At 49.2% G+C, this 17,770-nt stretch overlaps 1 protein-coding gene across 2 annotated transcripts in view; it reads right to left on the bottom strand.

The window, feature by feature from the left end:
• The window catches only part of Rassf2 (Ras association domain family member 2), a 37,829-nt gene extending 22,228 nt beyond the window's left edge, over nt 1-15,601 (bottom strand). Inside the window, exons 1-2 of one of the 2 annotated variants that reach the window (XM_090352037.1) lie at nt 15,555-15,601; nt 14,471-14,528 (exon numbers count right to left, since the gene is read on the bottom strand). The gene's annotated coding sequence lies outside the window, so the exon portion shown is untranslated. Of the gene's footprint in view, nt 1-14,470; nt 14,529-15,270; nt 15,358-15,554 lie in introns of those variants that run through there. The other variant, XM_090352038.1, reaches the window with a different exon arrangement.
• Nucleotides 15,602-17,770: the final 2,169 nt, after the last annotated feature.

Here is a 17,770-nt window from a genome sequence, read left to right as displayed (position 1 = left end):
TAAATCTACTTGGTACTAGAAGAAAGAATAGACACATCAATGAAACAATATCAGCATATGGGATCAGACCCAAATATATCTGGGAACAGAGAATGTAAGCCACAGTTCTAACTAGTAAGGGAAAGATACAGTAACCAAAAAATAAATAAATAAAAGTCATTAGAAAATGGGCAGGCCTTTGGAAAGGGGAAGAGAGGGACATGAAATCGCTCTACTCCTTCCAGCAAAATAAATAATGCATGCATCAACATTTTAAATGTTGAACTGAGTGCTAGTAGCTTATAAATATAATCCTAGGGCCGGGAGTTTGGCCTAGTGGTAGAGTGCTTGCCTAGCATGCACAAAGACCCAGATTCAATTCCTTGGTACCACATACATAGAAAAAAGCCGGAATTGGTGCTGAGGTTCAAATGGTAGAGCTCTAACCTTGAGAAAGTCCAAGGACAGTGCTTAGGCCCTGAGCTCAAGCCCAGGACTGGACTGGACAAAAAAATAAATGTGTGTGTGTGTGTGTGTGTGTGTGTGTGTGTGTGCGTGCAATCCTATTATTCAGGAAGCTGAGATCTGAGGATTTCAGTTCTAAGTAAGCCCAGGCAGGAAAATCCATGAGACATTTAGCTCCAATTAACCACAAAACACCAGAAGTGAAGCTAGCCTTGAGCAACAAAAGCCCCAGTATCTGCACAATAAATTAAGTAAACGAACGAATGAAGAATACCATTTTGAAAAAAAATGAGCAAAAGCACACTAGTAATTTTGAATAAATCTGTGAAGATATGCTCTACTTCCATGACTGTGTGTGTGTGACAGTCCTGAGACTTGAACTCAGGGCCTGTGCACCGTCCCTGAGGTTTTGTGCTCAAGTCTACAGCTCTACCACTTGAATCACAGTTCTACTTCCAACTTTTCTTTTTGCCAGTCCTTGTGATTGAAATCAGGGCCTGGGCAGCATCCTTGAGCTTTCTCAAGCCTATGGCTTTACCACTTGAGTCAAAACACTACTTCCAGCCTTTTCTGGGTATGTGGTACCAAGGAATAGAACCCAGAGCTTCATGCATGCTAGGCAAGCACTCTATGAGTAGGCCACACCCCTGGCCCCACTTCCATCTTTTTGATTGTTACCAAGATATATGAATCTCATGGATTTTCCTGCCTGGGCTGGCCTCGAACCATCACCTATCACAGCCCTATCACCCTCTAGCTATTGGGTGATCTTACCAAAGTGATAGCAATAAATCCAGCCAACAAATTCATGTTGCCCCATCATGTGATCTTGGCCTGACTGACTCTACCCCCATGCCTTTTCTCTCACTTTTATATTTTCTTAGGAAAGGAGTATTAGGAGATTATGTAAATGCATCTGTCATATTGGACTGAAATGCGAAGTAAATGAATCTAGAACCAACTCAACCTCTGTCCCAAGGACATCTGTACCTCTTTGTGAACTTCCCAACCAGCACCATAAATCTCTGACTACTCTCGGCCATATAGAGGGAAAGAAAAAAAGCTAAACTTATATACACTATAAGGCAAACAGCAGCAGTAGCAACAAAGGGCCGGAAACTTAGAGTTATATCCTAAACAGATTTATTGTTCCTCACACAAGGAAGGGTCAGAGGAAGATTGCTTATGGGGTTGGAATGTGGATTCAATTGGAGACTTCCTCCAAGGGTGGCTGCCAACATCCGTGGCCTTGGAGAGAGGGCCTCGCTCAGCCAGCAGATGATGATAGCTCTTCTATGCTCCCTGTGATTATCTAGAACCAATGGAGCTTGTAATCAAAAATGCTTGTAAGAATCATTTACAAGCATCATGTCCCACAATGTGATGGGAAAGAATGGGAGGAGAGAGAACACATCAACCAGACCTCAGGCACAGGACTTAAACACCTCGTATAGCTTATGTCCAGAAGGGAGACTGCAAGGAAGGGAACAAGAAAGACAGTAGATTTATGCTGACAAATTATTTCAGTAGTACTGCAGATGGAACTCAGGCCTTGTACGTTCTTAGAAGATGCTCTATCTATCACTTTAACTACACCTGCCCATCCCTTTCTGTTTGTGGGACCTGGCCAGTGTTTGTGAGTGCTCAGCTGGCCTTTCCTCACAGCACTTACCTGGGCCTGGAGCTTCTTTCCTGAGCCTCCCAACTCCTAACCTGTGAAATAAAGAGTATCATCCTGCCAGGGCTGGCTTGGAACAGCCATCCTTAGATCTCAGCTTCCTGAGTAGCTTGGATTACAGGCGTGAGCCACCGGCAGCTGACACTCTTGAAGTGTCTTTAGGAGAAGCCTAGAAGTGAGAAAAGCAGGGCCTAGAAGCAACAGAGCTCAGAGGGGCACGGGTCCCGCTGGAGCCCAGCCACAGCCTGCCCTGAGTTGCAGAGAGTGGCACAGGATTGTCCAGCTGTGGGGCACTGTATCTGTGCCAGTGGATCACGAGTAGAGAGCCACCCCTGGGAGGAGGGGGAACCTCACAGGCAGTCCCTATAAGAGCTAGTCTCAGGATACAAAGGCAGCGAAGAAAAAAGGGTAGCCAACACTCACAGCACACAGTCCACAAGAGAACCTGTTGTGTACCAGCAGCGTCCACCACAGCAGCCCCATGCAGGAAGTGGAGCACAGCCTGCCCAGGCCAAGTTGACGAAGGAGCTACCCACTCAGGACCCACCTGGCCCTAGGCATAGTCAGGCAGTAGAGATGGCAGGCAAGCTCTGGGCCGCTGTGTCACCATCAGTCCAAGGAGCCTTGAGTGTGTGGAACTTCCCCCCTGGAGGCTTCCCACTGGGGTCCAACCCTCAGAAATTCATAGGCTCAACTTCCTGCGAGGAAAGCAAATGCCAAGCTTCAAAAAGCCCAAGGATGTGGGGAAGACCCTGGAGTTCTTGCCACAGGCAGTAGAATCCCTTTGGGTTTAGCAACTTGGTTGCTTCAAATGCTAATGCCCTCACCCCCTGTAGTCAGAGAGGGCATTGCAACTGTGATAGAAACTGTAGTTCAAGATTCTCTCAGCTTACTTGCTGTCTGAGAAGTCCCAGAGGAAAGAGGGCAAAAGCAGAACAGAAAGCCCCAGGCCATGATGGGAAAGTCCAAAGTGAGGCAGATGGGGAGCCTCCTTCCCTGACTGCTTTTCTTTTCTTTTTCTTCTTTCTTTCTTTTTTTATGTTGTTGTTTTTGTTGTTTGTTGTTTTGTTTTTTGTCCGTTTCAGGACTTGAACTCAGGGCCTGGGCACTGTCCTTGAGTTCTTTTGCTCAAAGCTAGCACCCTACCACTTTGAGCCACAGTGCCACTTTTGATTTTCTGGTGGTTACTTGGAGATAAGAGTCTCATGGAGGGGCCGGGAGTTTGGCCTAGTGGTAGCGTGCTTGCCTAGCATGCACGAAGACCCGGGTTCAATTCCGCAGTACCACATACATAGAAAAAAAGCCAGAAGTGGTGCTGAGGCTCAAGTGGTAGAGCTCTAGCCTTGAGAAAGTCCAAGGACAGTGCTCAGGCCCTGAGCTCAAGCCCAGGACTGGCAAAAAAAAAAAAAAAAGAGTCTCATGGACTTTAGTGCCTGGGTTGGCTTTGAACCACGATCCTCAGATTTTAGCCTCCTGGATAGCTAAGAGTTATAGGCATGAGCTATCAGTGTCTGGTCATGCTTTTGTTTCTTGTATCTTAAGCTGTTTTCCTGGTTGTACAACAGAAGCAAATCCTACCTCTACCCCCACCTCAACCTCAACTCTCATTGACCAGTGGGGGAAGGTCAATAATGAATGTTGAGGACCAAGGCAGCCCTGCTCTCAGAGAACATACACCTAGGAGGAGGGACAGATGGGCTTAGGGCAGGGATGGCTTCCACAGGGAATTCCCAGGGTGGTCAGGCTATTGGAAAGGCCCGGCTTAAACCAAGAATAGGGGATGGGAGGAGGAAACAGCTGGCCTTAAGACACATGACCTTTCCCGTCCACAGTTGAGGCAGAGAAGTGGGTGGGGAGAGAGTTTGTGTCTAACATCTTGAGGTCCAGGCTGCAACTCAGACCAAGTGCCTTCCCAGATCACGCCCCAGTACAGCCAGTAGCCAGAAGCACCTGAAGTCCAAGGGGAGTAGATCTAGACAACACTAGCAAATGTACTTCAAGGCAGCCATGGAAGAAAGGAAGGAATAGGATCATGTAGAAGCAAACTGAGTTGGCTTAAGCACCCACTCCCATTGTCAATATTTCTAAGGAGAGACAGTGTGGAGTTTTGCCAAGGATCAGCAGATGCAGACAGAGTGCAAAGAGCCTCTGTGCACCAAGGTACCAAGTCACAAATGCCAGGAAGTTAGTTGGGACTCTAGACTTGATGCACAGGAAATGTTTGCTGGAAACCCACAACTTCCCCTTTGGGGGCCTGTCTCTAACTCTTCTCTGAGCCTGACTCTCCTTCTGGGAACAATCTATATCCCCTAGGTTGGAAGACAAAGTTAAATAACCTAGTGGTTCCTAATATTGTGTTAAGGACTGAGTTGGTTAGGGGTCTTAAGAGACTTGCTCTGTAACAGGGCTCAGCTCTCTGCCCTTCTTTCAGCCTCCTCAGATCAGGGCAGGAAGTGCCCCTGGCAAACAGGAAACCCTAGCCCCATTGCAACACAAGGAAGGAGATTTGAGCAGTGGGCTGAGGCCCTGCTGAGATGGAGAGATAGCAAGAGTTCTGCCCTAGGCATGGTGCCCAATAATCTGTCTTCCACCTGCCTATGTCTGTCAAGAGAAGGGCCCTTCCTGGCCAGGCTGCGTCTTCCTCCCAGTTCTGTTCACCCAGGAGCCTCTAGGCATAATCTCTTCCATTCCCTATCCAGGCCCCCAGGACCTCCTCACACCCCTCCTCCCCATACCCCCACTCTTGGCTGGGAAAGGCTTCCAGTTCCACACTCCATCACAGGGAGCTCAGGTGTCAAGCACGAGGTTTAATCTGCTCACCAGCTTCAGACTGCGAACAAAAGCTTTTGCCCCTCTCCTCCCCTGCACCAAAAGAATGTTAAGCATCATCAAAGAAGAGGTTGCCTGGCCTGGCCCCAGAAGCAAGAGCACTAAGGAAACCCATTGAAAGAGCTCAGCCGAGAAGAACTACGATGGTTTCAGAGGTTCCCAAAATCTAGTTTCCCATAAATAGGGAACAGAACGATTAGAGAGCCTTTGCTAATGTGCTGATAAGACATTAGCTGTGTATGTGACCAACAGACAACACCCCCACACACAACAGTTTACCATCTTACTGTGAGTTCTCAAAGACCTGCTCCAAACCATTTAACCCTCACAACAACCCCTCTAAAAAAGAAACGTAGGAGCCCAGTGCCAGTGGCACCTGCCATCCTATTTATTCAAGAGGTTGAGACCTGAGGATCACAGTTTGAAGCCAGCCCAGGCTGAAAAGTCCATGAAACTCATCCCCAATAAACTACTCCCAAAGAAAGCCCCCAAATGGCTCTGTAGCTCAAGTGATAAAACACTAGCCTTGAGCAAAAGAAGCTCAAGGACAGTACCCTAAGTTCAAGCCCCAGATCAGGCACAAGAGAAGAAGAGGAAGAGGAAGAAGAAGTAGAAGAAGGATGAGGAGGATGAGGAAAAGGAGGAGGAAGAGGAGAAGGAGGAGGAGGAAGAGGAGAAGGAGAAAGAGGAAGAGGAGGAGGAGAAGGAGGAGGAGGAAGAGGAGGAGGAGGAAGAGGAGGAGGAGGAAGAGGAGAAGGAGGAGGAGGAAGAGGAGAAGGAGGAAGAGGAAGAGGAGGAGGAGGAGGAGGAAGAGGAAGAGGAGGAGAAGGAGGAGGAGGAAGAGGAGAAGGAGGAGGAGAAAGAGGAGAAGGAGGAAGAGGAAGAGGAGGAGGAGAAGGAGGAAGAGGAAGAGGAGGAGGAGAAGAAGGAGGAGGAGGAGGAGGAGGAGGAGGAGGAGGAGGAGGAATGTAAAGCCTAGTTCAGTGGAACAGTGCTTGTGTTGGTCAAGCTTTAGGAGTCCCTGGGCTCCAACCCAGGTGACTGAAAGCAAAGCAAACCTAAGACAAGATAAAGGAAGGGTAGGGTAGGGTAAAGATGGGGGAGAACTGGAGAAAATATAAGGAAAAAGGGGAGGAGAGGGAAAAAGGGAAAGGAGAGGAGAAAAAAGAGAAGAGGGGAGGGAGAGCAAGAGAAGAGGGGTGAAGAGAAGACTGGAGAGAAGAGAGGTTATTATTTTTATTTTGCAGAAAAACTGGGTTTCAAAGAAACCACAAACCTGGCCCTAAAATGCATTCAGGAAAGAACTGAGGCTCACACTCAACCTACAAAGTAGAATTCCTGTACAGCACAGCTTCCCTTGGGGTGACAGGGAGGGAGCTGCCATGTAAAATCAGCTGACCCAGCACTCACCTAGAGGAGCAGGCCTCCAGGTACGATGGGTTTCAGAATCCCTTACAGAGATGGCTGTGTGAAATCCAGAAGCCTGTCCTCAGCTTTGATTCAGTGACAGGTAGAGTGGGGAATCGAGGCCTTACAAGCTCTAGAGATGCTGGTGCTGCCATTCACAGGCTCCTGATGTGTCATCTTCATCCTTCCAGGAGCCCCAGAGAAAGCTTTATGTTCATCATTTTACTGATGAGTAAACAGAAGTCCCAAAAGGTAGGTGACCAGTTCCAGGTTACACAGCTGGCATGAAGCCCAGTGCTCTTTCTACAGAGCCCAGCTGAGTGTTGGCTCTAGCTGCAGTTACCAGTCAAATGGCACAGAGCCCTAGGGCTGCAGGAGGATAAAGGAGGGATGACATGATTGGCTGAGTGGACAGACTATAGAAAAGGCAGACCCCAAGGTCCAGGGTTAGATCTCTATCTGGACACTGGTAGTTATAGAGCCAAACCCGTAGTAAAATAGCCCTGTCCCCGTTATAGGCCCCATAAACCATCCTCATCCTCATCCTCCAGGGCTTGGCCCCGGAGGAGAAGGGACCATGATCCAGTAAAGCCAATACAAGGAAGAACTTCCTGACCTGCATTTCTCAAAATCAAGGATGATTTTATTAGGGTAGTTTTAACATCTGAGCTGGAAAGGGCAAGTTAAGCTTCCTTCCAGTCTAGTCATTGGCGACTTAAATGAAGCCCTGGCACCAGTTTCTCATGCCTGTAATGCTAGCCATTCAGGAGGCTGAGATTGGAAGATCACAGTTCAAAGCCAGTCTGGGCAGAGAAGTCCCTGTAAGATTCTTATCTCCAATTAACCACCAGAAAACTAGAAGTGGCGCTGTGGTTCAAAGTGGTAGAGTGCTAGACTTGAGCAAAAGAGCTCAGGGGCAGCACCCAGTTCCTGAGTTCAAGACCTGCAGCTAACAAAAAAATTAAATTGAAAAATAAAGAACAAGTGGAGCCCTGGTTCCCAGGAAGGACAAACCACAGCAGAGCCTAAGGCCCATAGCCCTCAAGCTCTTACTACTCCACTGTGAACTGGGTCTCCTAGCTCTGCAGACATGCTGATTGATCCCAGCAGGTGAGAGGGCTGGCTCCTATCCCTAGTTTCCTCTAAGCATAACTTTGTGTGAGGGGCCCATGTCCTGTTTACTGAGTGGTTGCCAAGTCACAGACCACTCTGAGACTCACCTCTGACCTCACATCCCTTTCCTGAGGGGAACCCCAGCACTTCTTCCTTTTTTGGTGTTATTGGCTGAGACTGAGCTTTGCGTACAGAGATCTTGGGTTTTCCCTCTTGTTGTTACTGTAGGTCAGGTTGGAAATGAAAAGCAAGAATGACTGGTCTTGTCCAATGCCAGTAGCTTACCCCTGTAAAATCCTAGGTACTCAGAAGACTGAGAATCATAGATTGAAGCCAATTGGAGCAGGAAAGTCTCTAAGACTCTTATCTCCAATTAACCACCAAAAAGCAGGAAGTAGAAGTATGGCTCAAGCAGTATAACATAGAGGTAAACAGAAAAAGCTAAGGGGCAGTGCCCACTCTCTAAGTCCCAGTATTGGCATGTGCACACATGTACACACACACACACACACACACACACACACACACAGAGCTGGCCTCTTCCATCCCCAAAGATGAGCACAGTTCTTGACTTAGAGGGAAGGATTTCACATACACTGTGCCAACTACTATGGGTGGTTTTCTTACTTTTTTTTTTAACATTATTAATATATCTAATGAGATATGTGTTACCCAGCAGATCTCAGCTGGGTCCAAGTACCAGAAACACTCAGTATATTAGGTGTGTCTAGAACATTCACCCTGGGCCAAAGTGAAGTCTTCTACAACATAAACTTCATCCTCTGCCTGACCGAGATTAGCTGATTAACCCTACAGGAAGAACAAAACTATGAAAGACAGTACTTCTCCTACAGGTCCTCAGTGACTGTACAGAATCTTATTTATACTTCCCTAACTGCCTGAAATCAAAATGGTAGCTGGACGGATGAAAAGACATCCAAAGCCGGCACAGTGGCTCATGCCTGTCATTCTAGCTACTCAGGAGGCTGAGATCTGAGGAACGCAGTTCAAAGCCAGCCTGGGACTAAAGTGCATGAGACTCTTATCTCTAGTTAACCACTAGAAAACTGAAAGTGGCGCTGTGGCTCAAGGGGTAGGGTGGTATCCTTGAGCTGAAGAGTTCAAGGACAGCACCCAGGCCCAGAATCCAAGCCCCACCACTGACCAAAAAGAAAGAAAAGAAAGAAAGAAAAGACAGCCAGATTAGAGACCTCCTCCCAGCCCTGCACCCTGGGATCAGCAGGCTGGAGAGCTGGCCGGCCCAACCTAAGCTCACTTAAAGAACTTAAAGACTTAGTTAGAAAACAAGGCCAGAGAAAAGCTGCTTGACTCTTGTGACCCTTGCTTAAAGCCACAATACCTGGTTTCCTAGTTCTGAGTCCCATGGTTTCCTGACCTCCTTTGACTTCAGACATGGCCTAAAGTGCTCATGTATCTTACTGAATCCTGTCTCGCTGCACCAGAGCCCCAATTACCTGCTCCCACGCACAGTAAACCTCACCCCAAACATCTTATCCTACATGGAGCTTTGGGAAGAAGGGGCTGATTATCTGAGACTACTCAACTACAACTGCTCATCTCCCTGGAGTCCCCTCAGGACTCCACCAACTAAAAGGTGCCCCCTGCCACTACACCTTGTGCTATAACAAAGTCCTCCAGCAGCCATCCCCAAAGCTGTCAGGATGGCTTCTCAGCAACTCTAGCTTAGCCACCAGGTTTAGGACACACAAAAGATTCTTGAAGCCAGATGCCAGTGGTTCATGCCCATAATCCTAGCTACTCAGGAGGCTGAGATATGAGGATTGAGACAGCCCAAGAAAGTCCATGAGACTCATCTCCATTTAACTACCAAAAAGTCAGAGATAGCATGGGACTGAAGTACTAGAACCTTGAATGTGAAACCTCAGGGACAGTGCTGAAACCCTAAGTTCAAGGCCCAGTACCATCACAAAAAGAATATACTCTTGAAACAGAAAAACTGAGACTCAGCAGGGAGATACACACACACAAGTTAAAAGGATAATTTTTTTTTTATCGGTCGTGGGACTTGAACTTTGGGCCTGGGCTATATCTCTGAGCTTTTCAGCTCAAGGCTACCACCCTACCTCTTGAGCCACAGCACCACTTCCAGTTTTCTGGTGGTTAATTGGAGATAAGAGTCTCATAGGGACTTTTGTGCCTGGGCTAGCTTTGAACCTTGATTCTCAGATCCAGTAGTTAGGATGACAGGCATGAGCCACTGGTGCCTGGCAAAAGGGTAAATTTTATGATATGCATTTTACTATAATAAAACATAAAACTATTGCCTATGAAAACAGATCAAAATTAAGATCTCCCAAAATTCCACCACCCAACCCATCACCATTATCCCAAACACAAATCCCAAAGATGACAGATTTTAAAAAATGGCACATTGTTATTACCTGCTTCATAGAAATATATTGTACTTCTCTGTGTTTATCACTATACATCTATAACTTTTTTTGAAGCCATGTGGTATCCTAATATACAGGTCAACCATAATTAACTCATTTATAATGGCAGAGTATTTCGCTTTTTTTAATGTTGTTGTTGATTGTTATAAATAATTGTGCAAGGAACCTCCCAATACACCCATCCATTTATGTCCTTAGTGGAATTGCTGAGTCAGGAACTCCCTGGGGGTGGGGGAAGGGTGTCCACAGAACAGGAAGAGAGAAACAACTCCAGAATGTTGGATTCTGCCTTATTGTAAGTCTTTACAATATATTATATTATAATCCTTTCTTGGGTTCCATTTGGATTTCTATGGTGTTGCCTAGCATGTCAGAACGTGAGAGATCATCCTTTCCAGGAGAAACCAAAATCTTCCTAACTCCTTCTCAGGGCTTCTGGGGAATGTTGAGTGGTGGCAGCATCTTGCCTATGCCAGGAAGAGAACCTGGTATACAGAATTCCTTTGCCCAGCAGGAGAATCTAGGAGCACCAAGATTGGGTGACTGATGGTTCACACCACAAATATGGACATATGAAAGAATTTCGTTCCTTGCTGCACAAAAAGGAAATGCAAAGGGCTCTTTCTAGGGGTAGCACAGATGTATAGGACCATGTAAGCCCTTACCTTAGCAATCCCCATTGCTAAGTTTCCCCAACTTAGGTCCAGAAAAACAGCACAAATATCTCAATAATCATTATATGAACCCCAGAACTGTCTCCCACAGTGATTCAGGGCAGACCTTAAATGCACCCCAGGTTTTGCACACCTGGTACAATTCTTAGCATCCCTTTCTTTGTGTATACAATTGGCAATTGAGGTCACTGGGGTTGCATTCCAATTCAGTCACAGTCAGCTGTGTGCTGGAGCCAGTTCCTGCTGGCTCTCAAGGTCTCATGCTTAACAACTCTTGCCAACTCCCTGTTTAGTGATTCTGTGTTGGTAGTTTGAAATTGGCCATGATGGGAATATTTATACCACAGAAATTGGCAAACCCCATGAAGTTCTCCAGCCCGCCCCTCCTGAGAGTCAGTCAGTAGCTAAACCTCCACCCATGGACAACTGAATACAGCCTGGGTGTGACCATCCCTGGCAGATCACCTCACTTTCCTCACTTAATCTAAAGACAACCTCATTTTTCCAATGTACTATAAGGCTTCATGTAGGATTCTACAACCCTACACTCTCAAATTCAGCATAGCCCACTTCTGTATTAACCAGGGAGCCAGCAAGTATTTTTCCAGCATGCATGAGTGCCAGGCTCCACCCCTGACTACAGAAGATAGTTCATTTGATCTTTATAGGATCCTGTGAGAAAGTTATTATAGCTTTCAGCTTTCAACTACAGAATAAAGCCTGTCTTAGTTTGGCTTCTCCAGAAGTAGACACTGTGACAAAGATTGGAGGGCAGATACAAGGGGAGCAGGGAAATGAGACAGGAAAGAAGATGGTCCGGGAAGGGAGGGAGCAACTACTGTGCACAGGAGGAGGAGTTGGTCCTGCAAAGAACTTCAGCCAGCAGAACGCATGTCCTAAAGTAATCCCAACAGAGATGAGGAAGTTGGGGTATTCATATACCTTCTCTACCACTGGTTGAGGCCATGGGAATATAAGCAGACCCCCATAGTCTACAGCTAGAAAATGATGGAATGCAAGTCAAACTCTTCCCATTACAAATGGTAAGCAAAAGCCTTTCCACATCACTTTGTCTGGCTCACTGGAATGAACCACTTGCTCTTCCCATCTCTCTTCTCCAAGAGATTTTTTTCCCTCTCCAGCGGTTTGACCACCACTGCCTCAGGCAGGAATTCTTTAGCCCCTAGCTATTATCCATATAGCTCACCAACCTGTGATTAAGGCTGAAGTTTATCCTCCCTAGATAGTCATCAATGACCCACTGGCAGCCAGGATGCCCTGTTTACTGCATCTCCGGCCCAGCCCCCAACTTTCCAAGGCTACCTCCTCTCAAGGAACCCACAAGCAGGACAAATAAATGAAACCAGCAATCATGGGCCTGTGAATGCTTACCACACCTAAAAGGGATGTTTAAATGGGACACTATATTATTGGGTTTTAAAAAAGATTGTGAAGATGGGCAGAAGGGATGGGACATGACAAAAGAGACTGCTACCTACATCCCAGCTTGATGAAACCCAGCTAGGACAGTTCTCAGCAGCTCTACTTAAAGCCAGGTATCAGTAGTTCATACCAAGGAGGCTGAGATGTGAGCATCATGGTTCAAAGCCAGACTGAGAAGAAAAGTCCGTGAGACTCTTATCACCTATTAACCACCTAAAAGCTGGAAGTAGTGAAGTGGTTCACACCAGTAATCCTAGCTACTCAGGAGGCTGAGATCTGAGGATCACAGTTCAAAGTCAGCCTGGGCACTAAAGAACGTGAGACTCTTATCTCCAATTAACCACTAGAAAACAGAAAGTGGTGCTGTGGCTCAAGGCTAGGGCAGTAGCCTTGAGCTGAAGCGCTCAGGAACAGCACCCAGGCCCAGAGTCCAAGCCCCATGACCAAACTGCCCCTCCCCCCCCAAAAAAGGTAGAAGTGGATCTGTGGCTCCGAATGGCAGAGAAGTAGCCTTGAGCAAAGAAATCTCAGGGACAATACCCGGGACCTGAGTTCAAGCCCCACAATCAACCACCCAAAACCCCAAATCTTCCATTCCAAGCATACTACTGACACTACTGAGAGCTGCCCAGGTTTGTTTGTTTTGACTGGGAGCAGAGCCAATCCTTGGACCAGTTCTTGGGGTCTCCCCAGTCCATCTCCCAGCCTCTCCTTAGGACTGGGGCAAGTTCTACACCACTATTTCCCAGGCAGTAAGGACACTTCTTGCCAAAATAACCCAAAGAGACTGAAAGAAGTTATCAGGCCTTTCCAACAAGCCCAACCGTCCAGCCCTTTGAGGCAAGATGCATGGCCCTGGGCGCCTCTCCAGCCAGCTTCCCCAGACAGTCTCAGGAAGCTCATACAGAATGCAGACAAGAAGCCTGCCGCTGGGATGCCAAGTAGTCCAAGAAGTACAAGTGAAACGCAGGGGTTAGTGAGATGTCCCAGGCAGACAGGAAAAAGAAGAGACCAAAAGTAAAGGTAGAGTCAACAAGGGGTAAGATTCATTCCCCACTGACTCTTAAAATAACACTTTTTTGTCAATTGTTGGGGCTTGAACTCAAGGCCTGGGTACTGCCCCTGAGCCTCTCTGTGCTCAAGGCTAGCTCTTTACCAATTAAGCCGCAGCACCACTTCTGGTTTTTGAGGGGTTAATTCAAGGTAAGAATTTCATAGAGACTGGCTGGCTTCAAACAGCAATCCTCAGAAATCAGCTTCTTGAATAGCTAGGATTATAGACATGAGACACTGGCACGTGGTTCAATAACAAGAATTAGAAAGAAGGCCTGGGCTTCCCAAAAGTAATGCTCAGGAGAACTGTAAAGTCCCATTGTCGAAGAGAGACCATCCTCAGGAACGTGGGGACAATATTGGCTGGAGATAGGGGATGCACTATGCAGCACATGTGCTGGCCCACCCTGCACACCCCAAAACCTCTCTGCAAGTGATCTCAGCTGGGAGCCCCAGATTCCTCTGCCTTTTAACATACAGGCTCCTCCAAGTCTCTCCCTCATCATTCTCATGGGATTTCAACAGCATAAAGGACTTCATCCTGTGTCATCCTAACATTCTTTCTCTGCCCCCCCCCCATTTGCTAAAGCAAGGGGGAGTATATAGTCTTCTAGGTTCCTTAACACAGGAAACCCAATATCAATCCATACCCCTAGGGACCCAGAAAGGGTCTCCACCTGTCTTCCAAAACTATCCATCCCTGGTACTGGTGCCTCAAACTTGTAATCCCAGCCATTCAAGAGACTGAGAACTTCAGATCTCAGCTCAAGGTTTGAGTCAGCTGGGCAGAAAAGTTATGAAATTCTTATCTCTAATCAGAGGAGAAGGAGGAGGAGGAGGAGGAGGAGGAGGAGGAGGAGGAGGAGGAAGAGGAGGAAGAAAGAGGAAGAAGAAAGGGAGGAAATGGAAATAGCTGAGGCTCAAGTGGTAGAACACTAGCCTTGAGTGAAACCAAGTGAGAACAGGTGGCCCTGAGTTCAAGCTCAAGTATTCACACAAAAGCAAACAAACAGCAAAAGCAAAAACAGACTCTCCAAGCTCAGCCAGCTCAGCCATGATTTGATGCCTCCTCTGCCTCCCTTCTCAAACCCAACGTATCTCAGCCACAAGAGATTTCTTTAGCCGTTAGCCCACTTGCAGCAAAAGTTTCACTTAACCAGTGTGAACAGAAAAGTAAGATGGGTGAACCTCAGTTCCTCCTCACATGCCTCTGAAGGAAGGTTCCTGCCTCAGACTCCCGCTATAGTTTTTGGTGTTTCGTTTTGTTGTTTTTAAATTCTTTCCTCCCATTGTACCGACACCAACTGTGGCAGGAACCGAGTGGGGCCCATGACAAATTGCTATTTCCCAGAGCGTTCCTTCACACATGCACTCGTCTCAAGGAAGATACTTACTATTGCCGGGTCCTCTGCTTCCCGGAGAATGCGATCTACACCCCTGGATTGCAGACACCTGGGAGAAAGTGCACAACGCGTTGAGAGGCCTGGCGCTCCGCTTGTCACGGAGGCTCAGAGCCCACGTAGCACACACACACACCCCCCAAAGTGAAACAGAACCCCGGTATCCGTGCCAGGCCACAGCCACGCGGCTCCCCTCCCTGCGAGCTGAATGCAAACTAAGCCCTTGAAATGCAGAAGTGGCCCCTGCAGCGCTAGGCACCTGCCTCGCCTGCTCAGGGCGCCCCAGAACTCACTGCTAGGTCCCCCGGAGACCGACCGAGAGCCCGCCAAGGAGACAGGGCCCGGGGACGGTCCACGCACGGGGAGGAAGGGGTGCAGTGGAATCGGACCCTCCCCGGGGCTGTCCGGGCCTGCCATCCCCGCACCTGTCGCGCGGCCTCACTTGGGTAGGGAGTCCCGGAGACCCTCGGTCTAGATTGGGGACACCCTCCCGAGGCGGGGACCCCCGGAGGGGGAGGGGAGGGGTCAGAAGCGGAGGGTCTGCCCGGAGCCACAACTTTCTGGGGCCCGCAGGCCCGCGGGCGGAGGCAGCCCGTGGAGGAGCCCCTGTGGCCGGGCAGAGGGGAAGGCACCCAGTGGCCGGGGAAGCCTGAGAGCTTGAGCTGGACCAGACAAGGGCCGCCGCGGGGAAACTTTAGACGAGATGGTGGGGGACCGCCCCGCGCCCCGCACCTTGCGCCCCCAGCACCGGGCGCCAGTGCCTGGCTCCTAGAGCCCCGCGCCCCGCGCCTTGCCTGCGTCCGAGCCCGGCTGCATCCCGCGTGCGCCACAGGGACTGTGTAGTTTGGAAGTGGGGGGCACCGCTGCGGGGATTCATGGAGCGGGGGTGGGGGTCGGGGTGGAGGGGGGAGTCTGCTCCACCGGTGCCTGGGCCAGCTCTCCGCAACTGGGGTTCAACCCCGCCTGGCTGGGAGGGCCAGCGGCGGCGTGACTGGGGGGTCGGGCGCCCCGCCTTCCTGGTTTCCCCCTCCGCCCCTCCTCGCCCTCCTTCCCGCCCCTCTGCCTTTATCAGCCCTACCGAGTCTGGCCGTCCTCTCTCCTCCTCTTTCTCTCGCTCTCCATCTCACACCCACCCGCCCCCGCCCTCTCCCTGGCCTTTCTTCCTCCCCCGCCTCCTCCCCCTCCCTCCCTCTCCCCTCCCCTCCACGGGGTGGAGCTTCTCCCCTCCCTCCTAGACAAAGCTGGGTCTCGCGTCCCCTTCCCCGCCTGCGGGTCCCCGGCGTGCGCCAGGCCGTCGTCGTCCGCGCTCGGCTCGGGCGCGGGGTGCGGGGCGGGGAGGATGAGCTCGCTCCCCCTCGCCCCAGGCCGGGATGGAGACCCGGGGCCAGCTCCGGGCTGTCCAGGCTCAGTGACCGCCGCCCCCAGGGAGCCGTCCCGACGGCCCCACGGGCCCCGCCTCGAGCGCCCCCGATCCCCCCGCGCGGAGAAAGCGCAGGGGTTCGCGCGGTTTGTTTTGAAACATCCTCGCTCCTTCCCTAAAATGGGTTTGAGCTGGGCAGGGGCGAAGCCGGCCCCTTGGACTTCGCGCGCGGCCTGGGGCTGCCAGACGTGACGGCAATGTGAAGGAGGCCAAGCTTCTTTGTCCATATCTCACCCCCCCCCCCCCCGCCACCGCGTCCCATCCCCTGTGCACGAGAGGTCTTTGAGCACCCTGGCTGCTGCACACTTATCCGCTGACACCCTCGCCCACCCCCTGCACCGGATCCCCACGCTGAAGAGAAGATACAACCCCCCCCCCCCCACACACACACACCACCAGACCAGCTCATCCCATCCGCCAAGCATTCCTCCCTGAATCCATTGTTTGGATCTTGGAATGCGTCTCCCTTAGAAACCACGTTATACATGGTGATCTGCTTCCCAGGCTGGCCACAGAAGTCTGCAGGACGCACACTGCAGCTGCAGGGTGGTGCTGGGAGCTGTCCGCCACCCTCTGAACAAGGAGGCCACTGATGGCCTCCTCCGTGGTGGCCTCCTCCGTGGACATAAATAAGCCTGCTTCTTTCTCCTTGAGCGGGGAACACAGGCCTCTCTCCTCAATCTCTGCTTTCTTAGCCACGGTTCTGTATCAATTACACGTTTTTCCTCCTTAGGTAGCAAACTAGAGGAGCTTCAGAGGAGTGAGCGTATTCTGAAGATCTAGTGCTGGCTCTCTCAGTACTGCACGGAGAGCGCAGTAAGAAGCAAATCTAGGGCCTACAGGGCTTTGTTTGGGCAACTCCCAAAGGCTTTCCGTAAGGGTTTCTTCTCTGCCTCATTGACTCTCCACACATTTCAGGCACACAACAATAGGAGGCCAGGACCCCCAACTCTGATCCCCAATGCTCCATTGTGCTAAGGTACTGCTAAGAGGCCCCCAGTCTCTATCTAGTCTTCCAGGAGAGCAGTTCATTGGCTTATCTTTTGTCAAATGACCATCTTATGACCAATCATCTAGATTGGAGCTACGGATGGACTCCATTGTCCATTAGAATGCCCAGAAACATTGACCCTAGACCCTGTTTAAAACCAAACCCATGTCTCTTATATTTCAACATCCTGGTGAATACATGGATGGATGGTATTAATGTCTTGACTGATTGACTCAAGACACTGAAAAAAAATTCATTTTTGGTGATTTTGTTTTTGAGGCAGAGTCTCCTGTGTAGCTCAAGCTGATTTGGAAGTTGCTATGTAACTGTGGTCTAAGATTCAGAATCCTGCCTCTGAATGCTGTGCCTCTTGAATATATTGGGATTTCTATTCACCCATTTCCATATATAGAAACCACAGGAAGCTAGGAGTATGGCCTACTGGTAAAGTGCTTGCTTAGCATGCACAAAGCCATGGGTTTGATTCCTCAGAACCACATACACAGAAAAAGGAGGAGGAGGAGGAGGAGAAGGATGAGAAGGAGGAGGAGGAGGAGGAGGAGGAGGAGGAGGAGGAGGCAAGAACCACTATATAATTTTTAACTTTCTAGGAATCATTAAAAAACAGTTAAAAAGTAAAGAGCAGAAATTAAATTCAATATTTTTATTTAACCCAGTAGTGCCAAAATATTATCATTTTAGCATGTAATCAACATAAAGGAATTATTAATGAGATGTTTCACATTCTGTTCCTGTATTATGGCCGAGATCTATATTATGGCTCAACTCATGTTTAATCATCACTTAATGTATTCCCACTGTAGTTAAGACTTTTTAAAGTTCCTGGCTGAAGAAGATTCATATACCCAAGGTGTTCCAGACA

This window comes from Megascapheus bottae, chromosome 18 (assembly GCF_031878675.1).
Source record: "Megascapheus bottae isolate mThoBot1 chromosome 18, mThoBot2.hap1, whole genome shotgun sequence".
In the NCBI taxonomy this organism is placed as follows: domain Eukaryota; kingdom Metazoa; phylum Chordata; class Mammalia; order Rodentia; family Geomyidae; genus Megascapheus; species Megascapheus bottae.
This window is presented reverse-complemented; position numbering and strand designations above follow the sequence as displayed.